This window comes from Schistocerca americana, chromosome 2 (genome assembly GCF_021461395.2).
Source record: "Schistocerca americana isolate TAMUIC-IGC-003095 chromosome 2, iqSchAmer2.1, whole genome shotgun sequence".
In the NCBI taxonomy this organism is placed as follows: Eukaryota; Metazoa; Arthropoda; class Insecta; order Orthoptera; family Acrididae; genus Schistocerca; species Schistocerca americana.
In genome coordinates this window covers 1,030,357,780-1,030,372,537 of record NC_060120.1, presented here as the reverse complement: position 1 = coordinate 1,030,372,537, position 14,758 = coordinate 1,030,357,780, and the positions used below count along the sequence as shown (strand labels likewise).

General features: G+C 42.2%; 1 protein-coding gene across 2 annotated transcripts in view; it reads left to right on the top strand.

Moving 5' to 3' along the window:
• The window catches only part of LOC124596421 (solute carrier organic anion transporter family member 5A1), a 441,010-nt gene that overhangs the window by 213,134 nt on the left and 213,118 nt on the right, over positions 1-14,758 (top strand). For both annotated transcript variants that reach the window (XM_047135553.1, XM_047135552.1), the window contains one exon: positions 10,538-10,637. The gene's annotated coding sequence lies outside the window, so the exon portion shown is untranslated. The remainder of the gene's footprint in view (positions 1-10,537; positions 10,638-14,758) is intronic.

Sequence of the window (14,758 nt, the reverse complement as noted above, 5' to 3'; positions counted from 1 at the left end):
CGGCTGACACGCGGCGAAATGATCACCCGTGCCTCAGCAGGCTTCTCATGTTGCCGCATGGGCGCTGCCCGCACGTGATACAGGCGTGTGCAGAATCTCGCATGACAATCCGTCTGGCGAAACACTAGCTGACTCCAGCCTTCACATTTTACATTTTCAGCGCCGGATAAAATCAGCCAAGGATAGATACTTCTTTGCTAGATTCAAGGGTGCACCTACCTCGGAAAGCCATACCTGTTGTGAAACAAGTACTGTTCAAGTTGTAGATTTTTGCGCTCATTGTCGTCAGTTGTGAGTTTTTTCTCTTTCCTTGCAGCAAATTATGCTTTACTTATTTGTAATATTGAGTTCAGTCGTAGTCAGGCGGCATTTCCTTTAATTTAGAGGTGTAAAACAGGAATGTGTTGCATCAGTACTTCGTCCGTCTTATCATATAGTTACACATGGATTCCGGACATGTGGAATAAATACAGGGCTATTACAAATGATTGAAGCGATTTCATAAATTCACTGTAGCTCCATTCATTGACATATGGTCACGACACACTACAGGTACGTAGAAAACCTCTAAAGTTTTGTTCGGCTGAAGCCGCACTTCAGGTTTCTGCCGCCAGAGCTCTCGAGTGCGCAGTGAGACAAAATGGCGACAGGAGCCGAGAAAGCGTATGTCGTGCTTGAAATGCACTCACATCAGTCAGTCATAACAGTGCAACGACACCTCAGGACGAAGTTCAACAAAGATCCACCAACTGCTACCTCCATTCGGCGATGGTATGCGCAGTTTAAAGCTTCTGGATGCCTCTGTAAGGGGAAATCAACGGGTCGGCCTGCAGTGAGCGAAGAAACGGTTGAACGCGTGCGGGCAAGTTTCACGCGTAGCCCGCGGAAGTCGACGAATAAAGCAAGCAGGGAGCTAAACGTACCACAGCCGACGGTTTGGAAAATCTTACGGAAAAGGCTAAAGCAGAAGCCTTACCGTTTACAATTGCTACAAGCCCTGACACCCGATGACAAAGTCAAATGCTTTGAACTTTCGGCGCGGTTGCAACAGCTCATGGAAGAGGATGCATTCAGTGCGAAACTTGTTTTCAGTGATGAAGCAACGTTTTTTCTTAATGGTGAAGTGAACAGACACAATGTGCGAATCTGGGCGGTAGAGAATCCTCACGCATTCGTGCAGCAAATTCGCAATTCACCAAAAGTAAACGTGTTTTGTGCAATCTTACGGTTTAAAGTTTACGGCCCCTTTTTCTTCTGCGAAAAAAACGTTACAGGACACGTGTATCTGGACATGCTGGAAAATTGGCTCATGCCACAACTGGAGACCGACAGCGCCGACTTCATCTTTCAACAGGATGGTGCTCCACCGCACTTCCATCATGATGTTCGGCATTTCTTAAACAGGAGATTGGAAAACAGATGGATCGGTCGTGGTGGAGATCATGATCGGCAATTCATGTCACGGCCTCCACGCTCTCCCGACTTAACCCCATGCGATTTCTTTCTGTGGGGTTATGTGAAAGATTCAGTGTTTAAACCTCCTGTACCAAGAAACGTGCCAGAACTGCGAGCTCGCATCAACGATGCTTTCGAACTCATTGATGGGGACATGCTGCACCGAGTGTGTGAGGGACTTGATTATCGGCTTGATGTCTGCCGAATCACTAAAGGGGCACATATCGAACATTTGTGAATGCCTAAAAAACTTTTTGAGTTTTTGTATGTGTGTGCAAAGCATTGTGAAAATATCTCAAATAATAAAGTTATTGTAGAGCTGTGAAATCTCTTCAATCATTTGTAATAACCCTGTATATAGCTTACCTTACAGAGTTGCTCACACACAGCTTAACAGGACTGTAACCACCGCTACGGGTGCTGCTCCCAGCACCACCTCCACCACCACCACCTCTAACTATAATTACTCGCACCTTGGCCCCCTCGTCTCGTCTGCCTCTCCATCCCGCCTCCCTTGCCCCTCTCATATGCAACAGACTAACCCCTCCGTTCATAATCTCAAATTGAGGGTACATTATTTCAAGAACGGGTTAAGGTGAAATAGAGACAAATGGTAGAGCCACAGCGGGCGTACAAGCTGTCCCAAGGAGATATGAAGGGAAAAGCGGAACGATGTTTAGAGTTGAACGTCTCGTCGATGTTTAGGTGACGGATAACTAACAAGGGGAGGCCGCCAATTGTGAAATTCAGATTCGATTCATACTGCGCATAATAAAAGCTCATGGCCAGAGGTATATTGTGGCAAAGCACCAAGATGCACTTCTCAGCCGTTGTCGAGAAAATCGACAGTTACAAGAAACCGTTGCGTTGAAATACTCTCTACGATTACTAATTTTCTACACCGTCGTGGTGCTACCTTTTTTTTTAGTATTTGTTTTTTGTAATTCATATATATATATATATATATATAAAAAAATTCCCGGTAATCAGTTGCAACAATTATGCATATAATAAGTTGTTGAAAGTCGTTTGTCGTGGAAAAACTGGCGACTTCGAACATCATTATGTTTTCCGCAAACAAAGTTGTATTTCACAAATGTTATTAATTATCTTCATAATGTTAACCACGTATAGTTAACGGAAGACGTAGAAACGATATTCCGAAACGAATACGTATAGCGTAAGTCAAACGTTCGAATTAGAATAGAGACCCCACGAACACAAACTTGCTGTGGCAGGTATGAAATATAAACTCCGTTACTCGCTTGTTACACTTGAAGGACAGATGTTGAATGGGCCGAAACGAGCCGCCGCATAAAAGCGTGGTTGCCTGCTAACTTCGAAAGATGGTAGATGCGGTCCCTAGCGCAACTTATAACATCGTCGAAAATCAGTGCGGACGGGAGAGCTTTGGTACACCCTGTTAAACAAACGGAAAAATGGAGGCGGTACAATTGGAGAGCGATCTGCCTTCACCAACATGCATAAGCAATTCATTAATAGTTTATATATATATATATATATATATATATATATATATATATATATATATATATTTGAATTACAAAAAACTAATAATAAAAAAAAAATTGCATGGCGCGAGATTCGAACCGGCGACCTTCGAATTACGAACTCTAGCGCTTACCGCTGCGCCACGACGTTGTAGAAAATTATTAATCGTAGAGAGTATTTCACCGCAACGGTTTCTTTTAACTGTCGATTTTCTCGACAATGGCTGAGAAGTGCATCTAGGTGCTTTGCCACATTACACCTCTGGCCATGAGCTTTAATTATGCGCAGTATGAATCGAATCTGAATTTCCCAATTGGCGGCCTCCCCTTGTAAGTGAGTCAAAAATAAGTCAGTATATCGGTCGTGACCTTGTTGAATGAATCGTTGTGGAAAACCGAATGTAGGGTGGCGGAGTGCAGATTCAAACACCGATTCTCCCGAACGCCAGTCTAGTGTCTGAAATGCTACGTCACCTCACTCGCTCCCAAGCGCTTATCGCTTTGCACGGTCTCCATTATTTGGCAATTATGCCCGCGATGCCATTTCTGTCGCCACAGTAGTCAGTTAAACTAAGGGAGGGAAACAGTGAACGTATTGACGGAGAATGGCAACAAATCTGGGATAGGGCAGAAACGGGGAGGAGAACCTACCAGTTCCTTCCTAACATAAAAGAAAGACCATGAATGACATACTTGCTTCGGACCAAGGGAGCTGTACACTACCTGTCGGGAATGGTTCTGTATCCAGCTACTTACAAGGGAACCTCCCCATCGCACCCCCCTCAGATTTAGTTATAAGTTGGCACAGTGGATAGGCCTTGAAAAACTGAACACAGATCAGTCGAGAAAACAGGAAGAAGTTGTGTGAAACTGTGAAAAAAATAAGTAAAATATGCAAACTGAGTAGTCCATGCCAAAGATATGCAACATCAAGGAGAGTGTGAGCTCAGGAGCGCCGTGTTCTCGTAGTTACCGTGAGCAGCTGTGGAACGAGAGGTCCTTGGTTCAAGTCTTCCCTCTATTGAAAATTTTAATTTTTTATTTTCGCAAAGTTATGATCTGTCCGTTCGTTCATTGACGTCTCTGTTCACTGTAATAAGTTTAGTGTCTATGTTTTGCGACCGCGCCGCAAAACCGTGCGATTAGTAGACGATGGGAACCGAAAACATTTGATCGCAAGGTCATAGGTCAACCGATTCCTCCACAGGAAAACACGTCTGATATATTCTATACGACACATGACAGGAATATGTTGTCGACCCACCTAACTTGTAAACTTGGCGAATGGGTAAAAAGATTCTTCTACCTTGCCCGATTTAGGTTTTCTTATGGATGTGATAATCACTCCCAAAAAAGTGATGAAATCACAAGAGTTTGTCTCATAAACTGCAACAAATTAATGCAACAGTTTCACAGTCGCACAGTTTTCCCTGTGCTCTGTCAAAACATATGTTTTTAACGTTTTCAAATTTTGCCGTGTGTACACCGTCAAATCCTGCATATGTCCAAGCAAATCTGAACATGTCCTGGAACTTTGGAGAGCGAAGTTGATTGTGTGTGTGTGTGTGTGTGTGTGTGCCTGAACTTTGATAATTGTCTGAAAATAAAAAATTAAACTTTTCACTCGAGGGAAGACTTGAACCAAGGACCTCTCGTCCTACAGCTGCTCACGCTAACCACAGTACCACAGCGCTACTATGCTAGCTAGCACTGTCCTTAATGTTGCCTATCTTGAGCATGGACTACTCAGTTTGTATATTTTGCTTTCTTTTTTTTTATTGTTCCACACAACTTCTTCCTGTTTTCTCGACTGATCTGTGTTCAGTTTCTCAAGGTCTATCCACTGTGCCAACTTATAACTAAATCTGAGGGGGGTGCGATGGGGAGGTTCCCTTGTTAGAAAATAGGACCGCGCACCACAGACACTTGTGAATCTGGAGCAATCGGTTCCTCGGATCACATCGTCTGGGACTATGCCAGTAAACAAGATGTTACAGATCAGGACAGGAAGGCATTTGGAAATGCAACAGTCTATAACTTAATAAGGAATGAGGAACTGAATTCTTCCACAGTTAAGATATCAGCTTACGAAATGCAAGCCGTTTTCATGGCCGCGAGAGAACCACGAACGTGCCTTGTATCATGATAGCGAGACGGGTCACGGCAGAACGCCCACCTCCTGGAAGCAGGGAGGAGATGAGTCTCGGGGAGGAGTAGAGAGGACTTCCTGAGACCCTGACAGCCACCTCCCAATCTGTACATCTTGGGTGGCACAGCAGCGCAGCCCCTATGAATCCTGAGTTGCACCTCAGCACGTCAGAGGCTAACCATCCAGACGAACGAGAGATCCAGCCTGGTTCTAATACCAAGTACTGTACTGCTGTGTAGTACAGTGTCGTAGTAGTGTAGTTCAGAATTGTTACAAAATTTGTGACATAACAGTGCCGCATTGTGTAACAGACGAGTAGTGTGCGTTCTGGATTACGTATGAACAGATATCTGTGCTCCATATGGCCAAATCGTAGTATTCCGATTTTTTAGTTACTATTATTATTATTATTTCTCTTTCCTGTCTCAGACGTTATGTCTGGTTAAAAATGGAAAGTGACGCGGACCTTGATCAAGCGTGACTTCCTTTTAACTGTACGGTATATGTTACATTGCCTTTAGGAACTTTCGGGTAATTGAACATGTATCAATAATTACAGATTTCTGTAGTTGTATATATATGTTTGGATGTAGCTGTATTGCGTTGATGTACTGGTGGATATTGTGTGGTATGACTCCTGTAGTTAATAGTATAATTGGTATAATGTCAACTTTATCCTGATGCCACATGTCCTTGACTTCCTCAGCCAGTTGGATGTACTTTTCAATTTTTTCTTCTGTTTTCTTCTGTATATTTGTTGTATTGGGTATGGATATTTCGATTAGTTGTGTTAATTTCTTCTTTTTATTGGTGAGTATGATGCCAGGTTTGTTATGTGGTGTTGTTTTATCTGTTATAATGGTTCTGTTCCAGTATAATTTGTATTCATCATTCTCCAGTACATTTTGTGGTGCATACTTGTATGTGGGAACGTGTTGTTTTATTAGTTTATGTTGTATGGCAAGTTGTTGATGTATTATTTTTGCTACATTGTCATGTCTTCTGGGGTATTCTGTACTTGCTAGTATTGTACATCCTCTTGTGATGTGATCTACTGTTTCTATTTGTTGTTTGCAAAGTCGGCATTTATATGTTGTGGTATTGGGATCTTTAATTATACGCTTGCTGTAATATCTGGTGTTTATTGTTTGATCCTGTATTGCAATCATGAATCCTTCCGTCTCACTGTATATATTGCCTTTTCTTAGCCATGTGTTGGATGCGTCTTGATCGATGTGTGGCTGTGTTAGATGATACGGGTGCTTGCCATGTAGTGTTTTCTTTTTCCAATTTACTTTCTGCGTATCTGTTGATGTTATGTGATCTAAAGGGTTGTAGAAGTGGTTATGAAATTGCAATGGTGTAGCTGATGTATTTATATGAGTGATTGCTTTGTGTATTTTGCTAGTTTCTGCTCGTTCTATGAAGAATTTTCTTAAGTTGTCTACCTGTCCATAATGTAGGTTTTTTATGTCGATAAATCCTCTTCCTCCTTCCTTTCTGCTTAATGTGAATCTTTCTGTTGCTGAATGTATGTGATGTATTCTATATTTGTGGCATTGTGATCGTGTAAGTGTATTCAGTGCTTCTAGGTCTGTGTTACTCTCATTTCACTACTCCAAATGAGTAGGTCAATATTGGTATAGCATAAGTATTTATAGCTTTTGTCTTGTTTCTTGCTGTCAATTCTGTTTTCAGTATTTTTGTTAGTCTTTGTCTATATTTTTCTTTTAGTTCTTCTTTAATATTTGTATTATCTATTCCTATTCTTTTTTCTGTGTCCTAGATATTTATAGGCATCCTGTTTTTTCCATCGCTTCTATGCAGTCGGTGTGGTTATCCAATATGTAATCTTCTTGTTTAGTGTGTTTTCCCTTGACTATGCTATTTTTATTACATTCGCCTGTTCCAAAAACCATATTTATATCATTGCTGAATACTTCTGTTATCTTTAGTAATTGGTTGTGTTATTGATTTGTTGCTGCCAGTAGTTTTAGATCATCCTTATATAGCAAATGTGTTATTATGTGTGGGTATGTATATTATTATAATTATAATTATAATTATAATAATTATTATTATTGCTATTATTTGTCTTAATATAGTTATTCTACGTAGGTTTTCCCCCATTAAACAGCATAATCCTTAGTTATTACTAACACATTTGAAATCATGTTTACAACATTATGTGTGTGCTTCATTCATGCCAGTTCATGTTCAACATTCGGTCTGTTTTTTTTATATACGAGGGTTGAATGAAAAGTAATGCCTCCACCTCCGTTAATTGGGTTTGGATGGGAATATTTTAATAAATCAAACGCCGAAATAATCCTTAGAATGTGATCTTTAATTACCAATATTCACTTTTTCTAAATAATCACCAGTCAGCTGGATACATTTCTGTCAACGACGGACAAGTTTTCTGAAGCCGTCACGGAAGAAGTCGACACTCTGTTTCCGCAACCAGAGCCTCACAGTTCTCTGAACATCTTCATCAGAAGCATAATGATGTCCCCGCGGAACGTCTTTCAATATCGGGAACAGATGGGAGTCAGAAGACGGTGCTAAATCTGGACTGTATGGAGGATGCCGTACAGTAGTGAGATTCAGTTTCTGAAGTTGTGCTGTAGTGGCACGTGAAGTGTGTGGTTTGGCATTGTCATGCTGCAGGGAAACATTTCCCTTTTCCTTTCGAGCCCTTGTTGGCCGTCGTTTCAGTTTTCGCAGCGTTGTGATGTAACACTGAATTTGTTGTTGTTCCATGATCAAGGAAATCAACATGGATAACACCATCTGCGTCCCAGAACACTGTGGCCATGATTGTTCCAGCTGAGAGCTGCGTCTTGAATTTCTTTTTCTGGGGCGAGTCTTTGTGTCGATATTCCGCAGACTGACACTGCGTCTCCGGGTCGTAATCGTGTAACCACATTTCGTCTCCGGGTCGTACCGTGTACGCACGTTTCGTCTCCTGTCACAATTGAACAGAAAAAGGTGTCACCTTCATTCTCGTAACGCGAGAGGAGTTCTTGGAAAATTTCAAGTCTGTGTGCATTCATTGCAGGAGTCAGCATCCGGGATATCCATCGTGCACAGAACTTCTGATAGCCAAGCAAGGCAATAATGTGACCCACACGCTCTTGTTAAATGCCGATTGTGCTTGCAGTTTCTCTCTGAGTGATACGACGATCGTCCTGAATCAATCCCTCAACATTTTGCTTGTGAAACTCGGTGGTTGCTGTCACAAGACTTCCAATTCTTTGTTTGTCACGCAGGTCAGATGTACCCGTCTCAACATCTTTAAACTTATTCGCCCAACGACGCACAGTACTCACACCAACACAACCACCATAAACTGCTTTCATTCTGTGATGAATCTCCTTTGGGGTGACCAACAATTCAATGACTGACTGCACGTTGCTTAAATCGCATTGACAGACCGTCTGCGCAGGGTACCATACTTTACGCTGTAACAACACAACCGCTCAATGCTAAGGCTTCCCGCCAACCGGAGTTGTAGAGAAGAGGGTACGGAAGAAGCCAGTACCTGCCGCATACCAATGTTGCCAACTGTTGAAGAGTTACCAAGGTGGAGGCATTACTTTTCAGTCAATCCTCGCAGATAACAGACTAAAAGAAAGTAGCTAATAAATGAATGATGCCTTCTGTGTGTAAATCTTACCGTATTCTGAAGTATTTGTGTGTCGTATTTTCTGAGGCGGAGCTTAGAGACAAACCCAATATTTCTCTAAACCAGTGCTTTCCAAACTTTTCCATATGGCGACACCCTTCTAATACATAAAATTTCACGACAGCCTTCCGCTAATATTAAAGAAAGATTCTGATGTAAGTAACCATATTTCAAAAAAATAGTGATTTTTATAGTTGATTTCTAGGCACAGTACAATTATACATTAACCACAAATACAAAATTTTTCAGTATTATTACGAATTCAATGACTCACCTGGGCTTGACGAGCATTACAAGTACGATTCTACTAGTCTCCCGCCATCCTTGAGGCAGCTACTTGATCTCCCGTAGTGTTAGGATACGCAGCTTGGAAAGCTCCACTCCAAACGATCGTGGCAGACCACCAAAAAGCCACACTCACCTTGACCAGTGTACCAAACCACCGTCCATACTTGATGCGTGTTTGTCTCACGTCCTAGTCTCGCAGTCTAGACCGCTTGGCATTAAGTTACACAACTACGTTAAACTTCCTGTATTTCTTTTTTTTTCACTAATTTCTATTCGATTTCAAAGCACAAACGACTTCATACTAAGGCACATAGCATGGTAACCGGTGTGTTGCATTTGCCTAGTTGCATCACGTGAACGTCAAAGAGTATAGCTACACCACAACTGGTAGGATCAACTAAAATGGCGAGTGATCGTACTTCAGCTTACTCGCTATCCGGAAGTCTTCTGTAAACTATAGACTGTAGTCGCATAACACCCGCTGCAGAGTGAAAATCTCATTCTGGAGACATCCCCCAGGCTGTGGCTAAGCCTGGAAGGTAGGAGACGAGGTACTGGCGGAAGTAAAGCTGTGAGGACGGGGCGTGAGTCGTGCTTGGGTTCGTGCTTGGGTAGCACAGTTGGTAGAGCAGTTGCCCGCGAAAGGCAAAGGTCCCGATTTCGAGTCTCGGGCCGGCACAAAGTTTTAATCAGCCAGAAAGTTTCATATCAGCGCACACTCCGCTGCAGAGTGAAAATCTCATCCTAGTAAAAAAAAAAAAAAAAAAGTTTAAGTGTGTGTGAAATCTTATGGGACTTAACTGCTAATGTCATTAGTCCCTAAGCTTACATGCAGCTTAACCTAAATTATCCTAAGGACAAACACACACACACACCCATGCCCGAGGGAAGACTCGAACCTCCGCCGGGAGCAGCCGCACTGTCATTCTAGTTCACGTCTATATTAAGGAATTTTCTCTCCATACCTTGTGGTTACTATTTTTTTTTGGGGGGGGGGGATACATGACGGTCAGAATCAATACGGGCCACTTGTCACCGAAAAACTGTTCACATGGGTTACCTTGAGGTAGGAGTTCATGCTGTACGCGACTTCACATTATAGACCTTACGTGACAGTTACAGCGAGGTTTCGACTCGTCTGCTCCGTGTAATGACCGCAGTTTAAAATGATTCTACACTTTGGAAAACGTGCCCTTGTCCTTCAAAGTTTTACGTCAGAATGCCGTATGCAGACGCTATTGTCCTCTATTATCCTCACGCGAAGAGTACCACAATACACGTAGTGAGTCCGCTGTAGAGCGTTTTGTTTTTTGCTCCGTAACGACATCCGGTGACGCACCATTAGCTCTGAGTGGATGACGTCAAGGCTCCTGAGCGTTTAGCAGAATCTGTGTCCACATGCCGTTAGCTAACATTGACCTCTTTTTTTTTTGTCATTGCTTGCAGAAGTTCCTGCTGAAGAAGGCTGCGGATTCAGCCAGCGATGGCTCTGGGCTGCTCGTAGGGGCGACTGACAGCTAGCTGATAGCGCCTCGTTCCTAATAAGGTAAGGCTCGCTCCTACGTGCACGTTGAACTGCTAGCGCTGCTGACTACAGTGTCTGCTTGCGACACCCCGACACCCTTGTCTGTTGAATCAAAGTCACCGCGTGACCGTAAGCCTTACTTTTCGGGGGTATGACAGACGGTGTTAAACGAGATGGGGAAACGAACATCCACTGCCAGAAATCACAGTCTCGTCTCCTATTGACCTTCAAGTAAAACAATGCGGTTTTTTTGTTTTGTTTTTTAATGCACGGTTGTCATTTTCTGGAGGGTCAGAACTAAGGTACAGTCAATTCTTCTACATATTCAAATAACAGATCAACGTATTTCAGTGTCCCTGATAACGGGTTCTCGGTTTCTTTTATCGCCTCGTCTTTACCCTCTTCTTCTACCGAACACATTTTCTTAACTATATCCGCGTCATATAGCTGTTCTAATCCCGCTTTACAAACATCGTTATGCAGCTATTCACGGATGTTTTCATCATCCTCGTTTCACAACCAGAAATTTGTATTCTGGATGAACATATTTTTGCTCGTTTTAGTAGAATAACACAGGCTTCTACTAAAATGTTCGACGTTTCGACCCCTCTGCTGGGATCTTCCTCAGGATCTTTTGGTGTTCACTACTGCTAGAACACTGTCAGAGACGAGTGTCGCGTCCACTTATAAAGGGGGAGCAGAGCGGGAATATTAGCCTATGACTATGACCCACCAATGGTAGCCATATGAATTTTAACCAATACTATCACTTCTCCAACACGAACGCCAGAAAACTCCCCCTTTATAAGTGGACGCGACACTCGTCTCTGACAGTGTTCTAGCAGTAGTGAACACCAAAAGATCCTGAGGAAGATCCCAGCAGAGGGGTCGAAACGTCGAACATTTTAGAAGAAACATGACGCGGCCTAATAACCCAGAAGATTTTGACTGCAGTGACAACGGCTACGAAAGCCCGCAGACTTACATAAAACACAGGCTTGCTTTTTTTTAACCCTGCCGAATTATATACAATCTGCACCCATAATATCAGAAGTTTGCTAAACTTGGTCTCATTTCCACATATTATTTATAATAATAACAAGTTAAACTACCAATCAAAAGTTTTCCGTTACTCATAAAAACTTTGGATTTGTGGTTAAAACAGCGATTTAGCTTTAAATATCCTATCATATCCTCATTCTGAAAATAAAACAAGTGTAAACGCGTAATAAAATGTGACACCTGCTGTCGTCGTTACGGTGTTATTTATTTTGTGACAACCAGTTTCGGTGCTTCAGTGCAAGCATCTTCAGGCCTTAACTGACGCTGAGGGGGTTAACTCCACTTGCTTATACGATTTATCAGTGGCCAACATCTATGAACTAGTTTTCGCAGATTACCTACAACAACGATGGTGGTTCAAAAATGGTTCAAATGGCTCTGAGCACTATGGGACTCAACATCTGAGGTCATCAGTCCCCTAGAACTTAGAACTACTTAAACCTAACTAACCTAAGGACATCACACACATCCATGCCCGATTCAGGATTCGAACCTGCGACCGTAGCGGTCGCGCGGTTCCAGACTGATGCGCCTAGAAACGTTCGGCCGGCCAACGATGGTGGTGGTAGCTGACGGCTAGAGACACAACATCGTTGTTACAGATAATCTGCGAAACCAAGTTCATGAATGTTGGCCACTCATGAATAGCGTATACGATTGGAGTTAACCCCCCTCAGCGTCAGTTACAGGCTGAAGATGTTGCACTGAAGCACCGAAACTGCTAGCCATATTATAAATGACATCGGAAGGAGGGCTGAAGATGTACCATTTTACTACACAAGTGAAGGGCCGAAGTCCATCCAACCTCCAATCAGAAAGATGGACGCCTCTGCTGTCTATCTGACTGGTTGATAGCCTAGAGGGGTACTGACGTACCTTTGCCCAACACGGTTCTGTTCAAACAGGTCTCATTCTTTCAGCTGTCTGTGTTGCAATCAGTTCGCATTAGTTTACATTACAGTGTCTGCATCTAGCAATGTGTTTATACACCTGATCAGGTTTATACCATATTATCTTTTAATGGGCCGGCTGCAGGAGACGGGAATTGAAAAACGCGGTGTAACTGTAGCTCTGCATCAGAAAGGTTATTCTGGTAAAACAGTAGCAACAAAAGCTGATGTTGCAGCGATTCAAGCAAACTGTCGCCATTGCAAGAGTTTCGCGATCTGGAAGACTTCGAGTAATATCATACAGTACCGAGTAAACGTAATGTAGGGAAGCAGCCTACTCACGCCGTAATAAATTCTCATCCGTCTTTCCATTGTGTGCCAGCCTAGTCCACTGTAACTAGCTCTGACGTCATAAATGTTGCGCAATACATTAAAAATCAAATAAATAACCTGAAACGGTTCTAGCATGTCAGGAGTAATACTAAATCAACATGTGTTGAATGTCAGTTCAATAACTTTAACCATTTTCGAAATTTGGACGTTTATCTGTAAAAATCATTGGCGCAACAGAAAAGAGCTAGACATTTAAAAATTTATACTTAGATTCCTTTTCAATAATAATTTAATAGAAACAGTACTTTGGATCTCACAAATTAAGATCTTAGTTGAAATTCATAATTTTCTGGTTTTTGTCTTAAAACTTAAGGAAGCAAGATAGATTAAGTAGGCTAATAAATAAGGCTAGGATGTTTATATTTAAGTAGAATGGAGATCCGCTATAACCATAAAGATGTGATAAGTTTCATTTGAATAACTATAAAACTATAGCGATAGCATATCTCCAAAGGGCAAGTTCAGAGCTCGTCTACTGCGTGCAGTGCAATTAAATTAATTCTCTCGCCCAAAATATTTAACTTAGCCACGTCAAACTTTTATCATGATTACTTACCTGTGTGCTGGATGTGCATTTAAATTGAGAGCTTCATCGGTCATCAGCAAAAGGAGCTATGATTTATTCAATAACTTAATGTGGTGCATTACTAGCCCAGCGGCTATTCGGGAGAGCCGATTTGATCAGGCGTTCCCTTAGCCGTCCGCACCGCGGCTTTATATATAAGAACGCTGCGCGAGGAAGCAAGGCCCCAGTTCTCTCCAGACGCTGAATGGCACGCCATCTGTGTCGGGAGTCGCGTCGCGTGTCGCGTCGGTATCATTGCTATAAACAGCCTCGGATGCCGTATTAAGTTACTCGAGATATGCGTAACCATGAAATCATTTTTGAGTGAAGTGTTAATTCTGGGATGACTTTCATTATCTAGCTTCAGTTTGCGTATGTCGTATTTTCACGTGCCGCCGCGGGACAAACATTCTACCATTATTTAGCGTGGCGTTTGATGAAACAAATCATCAAATTATGGCGAGCATTCATTTAAACATTTAATTTGGACATTTATAATTGCATCAGCGCATTAGACTCTGAACTGCTCTGTTAGTTAGATTGTGTGGATTCTTTTGTTTTCATCTGTGACTTTCAGAATACAGAACGTTTTTTCACGACCGTTTTTGATTATAAATCGCAGACAATCTCCTAATTCATCAGAGCTATAAGCTGTAACTATAATTGTATTCTGAGATGAAGTGGGCACTAGGAATTCTAATTACAGGCTTCACGTTTTGTTAATCACTTTCTGGTTGCCAATATTGTAGTTAGAGACCCAGTGTTGAGAACGGCGAAAGACAGCATAAATAACATTCTAAATAATAGGAACATTTATATATATAACAATTAATTCCACCCGCCGCCCCTCATATGGTTAATCGGCCGGGAAGTGTTTCTACATTCATTCAAACATTTATACAACAACACAATAATTCCACCCGCCGCCCCACAGTAAGAGGACTCGTACTGCACCTGAAATCCTAGAGGAAGTACACAGAATGCGAGCAGCTCCAGTCGCTGGCTGAAGAGTGAAACACCGTCTTCATAAACAAGGTTTAAACTGGCGTACAGCGGACGAAAACTTAATTGCACAAACAAAATGTGAAACTACTACTGTGGCCAAAGAAACATAAAAGCTGGAGCGTGCAACGATGGTACAAGGTGTTCTTCACGGGCGAATCTAAGTCGACAGCACGCTCTAATAAGACAAAAAAAAAAAAGAAAAAAGAACGCACCACGAAGAATGGGGC